Source organism: Salvelinus alpinus, chromosome 13 (genome assembly GCF_045679555.1).
Source record: "Salvelinus alpinus chromosome 13, SLU_Salpinus.1, whole genome shotgun sequence".
Classification (NCBI taxonomy): Eukaryota; Metazoa; Chordata; class Actinopteri; order Salmoniformes; family Salmonidae; genus Salvelinus; species Salvelinus alpinus.
This window is the reverse complement of record NC_092098.1, coordinates 43,614,098-43,620,699: the sequence shown is the minus strand read 5'-3', so window position 1 is coordinate 43,620,699 and position 6,602 is coordinate 43,614,098.

The window sequence follows — 6,602 nt, the reverse complement described above, 5'->3', positions numbered from 1 at the left end:
AGCTAAGAAGAAGAGAGTAGCTGTGGACCAGAAGACTGCAGCTAAGAAGAAGGGAGTAGCTGTGGACCGGAAGACTGCAGCTAAGAAGAAGGGAGTAGCTGTGGACCAGAAGACTGCAGCTAAGAAGAAGGGAGTAGCTGTGGACCAGAAGACTGCAGCTAAGAAGAAGGGAGTAGCTGTGGACCAGAAGACTGCAGCTAAGAAGAAGGGAGTAGCTGTGGACCAGAAGACTGCAGCTAAGAAGAAGGGAGTAGCTGTGGACCGGAAGACTGCAGCTAAGAAGAAGGGAGTAGCTGTGGACCAGAAGACTGCAGCTAAGAAGAAGGGAGTAGCTGTGGACCGGAAGACTGCAGCTAAGAAGAAGGGAGTAGCTGTGGACCAGAAGACTGCAGCTAAGAAGAAGGGAGTAGCTGTGGACCAGAAGACTGCAGCTAAGAAGAAGGGAGTAGCTGTGGACCAGAAGACTGCAGCTAAGAAGAAGGGAGTAGCTGTGGACCAGAAGACTGCAGCTAAGAAGAAGGGAGTAGCTGTGGACCAGAAGACTGCAGCTAAGAAGAAGGGAGTAGCTGTGGACCAGAAGACTGCAGCTAAGAAGAAGGGAGTAGCTGTGGACCAGAAGACTGCAGCTAGGAAGAAGGGAGTAGCTGTGGACCGGAAGACTGCAGCTAAGAAGAAGGGAGTAGCTGTGGACCAGAAGACTGCAGCTAAGAAGAAGGGAGTAGCTGTGGACCAGAAGACTGCAGCTAAGAAGAAGGGAGTAGCTGTGGACCAGAAGACTGCAGCTAAGAAGAAGGGAGTAGCTGTGGACCGGAAGACTGCAGCTAAGAAGAAGGGAGTAGCTGTGGACCAGAAGACTGCAGCTAAGAAGAAGGGAGTAGCTGTGGACCAGAAGACTGCAGCTAAGAAGAAGGGAGTAGCTGTGGGCCAGAAGACTGCAGCTAAGAAGAAGGGAGTAGCTGTGGACCAGAAGACTGCAGCTAAGAAGAAGGGAGTAGCTGTGGACCGGAAGACTGCAGCTAAGAAGAAGGGAGTAGCTGTGGACCAGAAGACTGCAGCTAAGAAGAAGGGAGTAGCTGTGGACCAGAAAACTACAGCTAAGAAGAAGGGAGTAGCTGTGGACCAGAAGACTGCAGCTAAGAAGAAGGGAGTAGCTGTGGACCAGAAGACTGCAGCTAAGAAGAAGGGAGTAGCTGTGGACCAGAAGACTGCAGCTAAGAAGAAGGGAGTAGCTGTGGACCAGAAGACTGCAGCTAAGAAGAAGGGAGTAGCTGTGGACCAGAAGACTGCAGCTAAGAAGAAGGGAGTAGCTGTGGACCAGAAGACTGCAGCTAGGAAGAAGGGAGTAGCTGTGGACCGGAAGACTGCAGCTAAGAAGAAGGGAGTAGCTGTGGACCAGAAGACTGCAGCTAAGAAGAAGGGAGTAGCTGTGGACCAGAAGACTGCAGCTAAGAAGAAGGGAGTAGCTGTGGACCAGAAGACTGCAGCTAAGAAGAAGGGAGTAGCTGTGGACCGGAAGACTGCAGCTAAGAAGAAGGGAGTAGCTGTGGACCAGAATACTGCAGCTAAGAAGAAGGGAGTAGCTGTGGACCAGAAGACTGCAGCTAAGAAGAAGGGAGTAGCTGTGGACCAGAAGACTGCAGCTAAGAAGAAGGGAGTAGCTGTGGACCAGAAGACTGCAGCTAAGAAGAAGGGAGTAGCTGTGGACCAGAAGACTGCAGCTAAGAAGAAGGGAGTAGCTGTGGACCAGAAGACTGCAGCTAAGAAGAAGGGAGTAGCTGTGGACCAGAAGACTGCAGCTAAGAAGAAGGGAGTAGCTGTGGACCAGAAGACTGCAGCTAAGAAGAAGGGAGTAGCTGTGGACCAGAAGACTGCAGCTAAGAAGAAGGGAGTAGCTGTGGACCAGAAGACTGCAGCTAAGAAGAAGGGAGTAGCTGTGGACCAGAAGACTGCAGCTAAGAAGAAGGGAGTAGCTGTGGACCAGAAGACTGCAGCTAAGAAGAAGGGAGTAGCTGTGGACCAGAAGACTGCAGCTAAGAAGAAGGGAGTAGCTGTGGACCAGAAGACTGCAGCTAAGAAGAAGGGAGTAGCTGTGGACCGGAAGACTGCAGCTAAGAAGAAGGGAGTAGCTGTGGACCAGAAGACTGCAGCTAAGAAGAAGGGAGTAGCTGTGGACCAGAAGACTGCAGCTAAGAAGAAGGGAGTAGCTGTGGACCAGAAGACTGCAGCTAAGAAGAAGGGAGTAGCTGTGGACCGGAAGACTGCAGCTAAGAAGAAGGGAGTAGCTGTGGACCAGAAGACTGCAGCTAAGAAGAAGGGAGTAGCTGTGGACCGGAAGACTGCAGCTAAGAAGAAGGGAGTAGCTGTGGACCAGAAGACTGCAGCTAAGAAGAAGGGAGTAGCTGTGGACCAGAAGACTGCAGCTAAGAAGAAGGGAGTAGCTGTGGACCAGAAGACTGCAGCTAAGAAGAAGGGAGTAGCTGTGGACCAGAAGACTGCAGCTAAGAAGAAGGGAGTAGCTGTGGACCAGAAGACTGCAGCTAAGAAGAAGGGAGTAGCTGTGGACCAGAAGACTGCAGCTAAGAAGAAGGGAGTAGCTGTGGACCGGAAGACTGCAGCTAGGAAGAAGGGAGTAGCTGTGGACCGGAAGACTGCAGCTAAGAAGAAGGGAGTAGCTGTGGACCAGAAGACTGCAGCTAAGAAGAAGGGAGTAGCTGTGGACCAGAAGACTGCAGCTAAGAAGAAGGGAGTAGCTGTGGACCAGAAGACTGCAGCTAAGAAGAAGGGAGTAGCTGTGGACCGGAAGACTGCAGCTAAGAAGAAGGGAGTAGCTGTGGACCAGAAGACTGCAGCTAAGAAGAAGGGAGTAGCTGTGGACCAGAAGACTGCAGCTAAGAAGAAGGGAGTAGCTGTGGGCCAGAAGACTGCAGCTAAGAAGAAGGGAGTAGCTGTGGACCAGAAGACTGCAGCTAAGAAGAAGGGAGTAGCTGTGGACCGGAAGACTGCAGCTAAGAAGAAGGGAGTAGCTGTGGACCAGAAGACTGCAGCTAAGAAGAAGGGAGTAGCTGTGGACCAGAAAACTACAGCTAAGAAGAAGGGAGTAGCTGTGGACCAGAAGACTGCAGCTAAGAAGAAGGGAGTAGCTGTGGACCAGAAGACTGCAGCTAAGAAGAAGGGAGTAGCTGTGGACCAGAAGACTGCAGCTAAGAAGAAGGGAGTAGCTGTGGACCAGAAGACTGCAGCTAAGAAGAAGGGAGTAGCTGTGGACCAGAAGACTGCAGCTAAGAAGAAGGGAGTAGCTGTGGACCAGAAGACTGCAGCTAGGAAGAAGGGAGTAGCTGTGGACCGGAAGACTGCAGCTAAGAAGAAGGGAGTAGCTGTGGACCAGAAGACTGCAGCTAAGAAGAAGGGAGTAGCTGTGGACCAGAAGACTGCAGCTAAGAAGAAGGGAGTAGCTGTGGACCAGAAGACTGCAGCTAAGAAGAAGGGAGTAGCTGTGGACCGGAAGACTGCAGCTAAGAAGAAGGGAGTAGCTGTGGACCAGAATACTGCAGCTAAGAAGAAGGGAGTAGCTGTGGACCAGAAGACTGCAGCTAAGAAGAAGGGAGTAGCTGTGGACCAGAAGACTGCAGCTAAGAAGAAGGGAGTAGCTGTGGACCAGAAGACTGCAGCTAAGAAGAAGGGAGTAGCTGTGGACCAGAAGACTGCAGCTAAGAAGAAGGGAGTAGCTGTGGACCAGAAGACTGCAGCTAAGAAGAAGGGAGTAGCTGTGGACCAGAAGACTGCAGCTAAGAAGAAGGGAGTAGCTGTGGACCAGAAGACTGCAGCTAAGAAGAAGGGAGTAGCTGTGGACCAGAAGACTGCAGCTAAGAAGAAGGGAGTAGCTGTGGACCAGAAGACTGCAGCTAAGAAGAAGGGAGTAGCTGTGGACCAGAAGACTGCAGCTAAGAAGAAGGGAGTAGCTGTGGACCAGAAGACTGCAGCTAAGAAGAAGGGAGTAGCTGTGGACCAGAAGACTGCAGCTAAGAAGAAGGGAGTAGCTGTGGACCAGAAGACTGCAGCTAAGAAGAAGGGAGTAGCTGTGGACCGGAAGACTGCAGCTAAGAAGAAGGGAGTAGCTGTGGACCAGAAGACTGCAGCTAAGAAGAAGGGAGTAGCTGTGGACCAGAAGACTGCAGCTAAGAAGAAGGGAGTAGCTGTGGACCAGAAGACTGCAGCTAAGAAGAAGGGAGTAGCTGTGGACCGGAAAACTACAGCTAAGAAGAAGGGAGTAGCTGTGGACCGGAAGACTGCAGCTAAGAAGAAGGGAGTAGCTGTGGACCGGAAGACTGCAGCTAAGAAGAAGGGAGTAGCTGTGGACCGGAAGACTGCAGCTAAGAAGAAGGGAGTAGCTGTTGACCGGAAGACTGCCGCTAAGAAGAAGGGAGTAGCTGTGGACCGGAAGACTGCCGCTAAGAAGAAGGGAGTAGCTGTGGACCGGAAGACTGCAGCTAAGAAGAAGGGAGTAGCTGTGGACCGGAAGACTGCAGCTAAGAAGAAGGGAGTAGCTGTGGACCAGAAGACTGCAGCTAAGAAGAAGGGAGTAGCTGTGGACCAGAAGACTGCAGCTAAGAAGAAGGGAGTAGCTGTGGACCAGAAGACTGCAGCTAAGAAGAAGGGAGTAGCTGTGGACCGGAAGACTGCAGCTAAGAAGAAGGGAGTAGCTGTGGACCAGAAGACTGCAGCTAAGAAGAAGGGAGTAGCTGTGGACCAGAAGACTGCAGCTAAGAAGAAGGGAGTAGCTGTGGACCGGAAGACTGCAGCTAAGAAGAAGGGAGTAGCTGTGGACCAGAAGACTGCAGCTAAGAAGAAGGGAGTAGCTGTGGACCAGAAGACTGCAGCTAAGAAGAAGGGAGTAGCTGTGGGCCAGAAGACTGCAGCTAAGAAGAAGGGAGTAGCTGTGGACCAGAAGACTGCAGCTAAGAAGAAGGGAGTAGCTGTGGACCAGAAGACTGCAGCTAAGAAGAAGGGAGTAGCTGTGGACCAGAAAACTACAGCTAAGAAGAAGGGAGTAGCTGTGGACCAGAAGACTGCAGCTAAGAAGAAGGGAGTAGCTGTGGACCAGAAGACTGCAGCTAAGAAGAAGGGAGTAGCTGTGGACCAGAAGACTGCAGCTAAGAAGAAGGGAGTAGCTGTGGACCAGAAGACTGCAGCTAAGAAGAAGGGAGTAGCTGTGGACCAGAAGACTGCAGCTAAGAAGAAGGGAGTAGCTGTGGACCAGAAGACTGCAGCTAAGAAGAAGGGAGTAGCTGTGGACCAGAAGACTGCAGCTAAGAAGAAGGGAGTAGCTGTGGACCAGAAGACTGCAGCTAAGAAGAAGGGAGTAGCTGTGGACCAGAAGACTGCAGCTAAGAAGAAGGGAGTAGCTGTGGACCAGAAGACTGCAGCTAAGAAGAAGGGAGTAGCTGTGGACCAGAAGACTGCAGCTAAGAAGAAGGGAGTAGCTGTGGACCAGAAGACTGCAGCTAAGAAGAAGGGAGTAGCTGTGGACCAGAAGACTGCAGCTAAGAAGAAGGGAGTAGCTGTGGACCGGAAGACTGCAGCTAAGAAGAAGGGAGTAGCTGTGGACCAGAAGACTGCAGCTAAGAAGAAGGGAGTAGCTGTGGACCAGAAGACTGCAGCTAAGAAGAAGGGAGTAGCTGTGGACCGGAAAACTACAGCTAAGAAGAAGGGAGTAGCTGTGGACCGGAAGACTGCAGCTAAGAAGAAGGGAGTAGCTGTGGACCGGAAGACTGCAGCTAAGAAGAAGGGAGTAGCTGTGGACCGGAAGACTGCAGCTAAGAAGAAGGGAGTAGCTGTGGACCGGAAGACTGCCGCTAAGAAGAAGGGAGTAGCTGTGGACCGGAAGACTGCCGCTAAGAAGAAGGGAGTAGCTGTGGACCGGAAGACTGCAGCTAAGAAGAAGGGAGTAGCTGTGGACCGGAAGACTGCAGCTAAGAAGAAGGGAGTAGCTGTGGACCAGAAGACTGCAGCTAAGAAGAAGGGAGTAGCTGTGGACCAGAAGACTGCAGCTAAGAAGAAGGGAGTAGCTGTGGACCAGAAGACTGCAGCTAAGAAGAAGGGAGTAGCTGTGGACCGGAAGACTGCAGCTAAGAAGAAGGGAGTAGCTGTGGACCAGAAGACTGCAGCTAAGAAGAAGGGAGTAGCTGTGGACCAGAAGACTGCAGCTAAGAAGAAGGGAGTAGCTGTGGACCAGAAGACTGCAGCTAAGAAGAAGGGAGTAGCTGTGGACCAGAAGACTGCAGCTAAGAAGAAGGGAGTAGCTGTGGACCAGAAGACTGCAGCTAAGAAGAAGGGAGTAGCTGTGGACCAGAAGACTGCAGCTAAGAAGAAGGGAGTAGCTGTGGACCAGAAGACTGCAGCTAGGAAGAAGGGAGTAGCTGTGGACCGGAAGACTGCAGCTAAGAAGAAGGGAGTAGCTGTGGACCAGAAGACTGCAGCTAAGAAGAAGGGAGTAGCTGTGGACCGGAAGACTGCAGCTAAGAAGAAGGGAGTAGCTGTGGACCAGAAGACTGCAGCTAAGAAGAAGGGAGTAGCTGTGGACCGGAAGACTGCAGCTAAGAAGA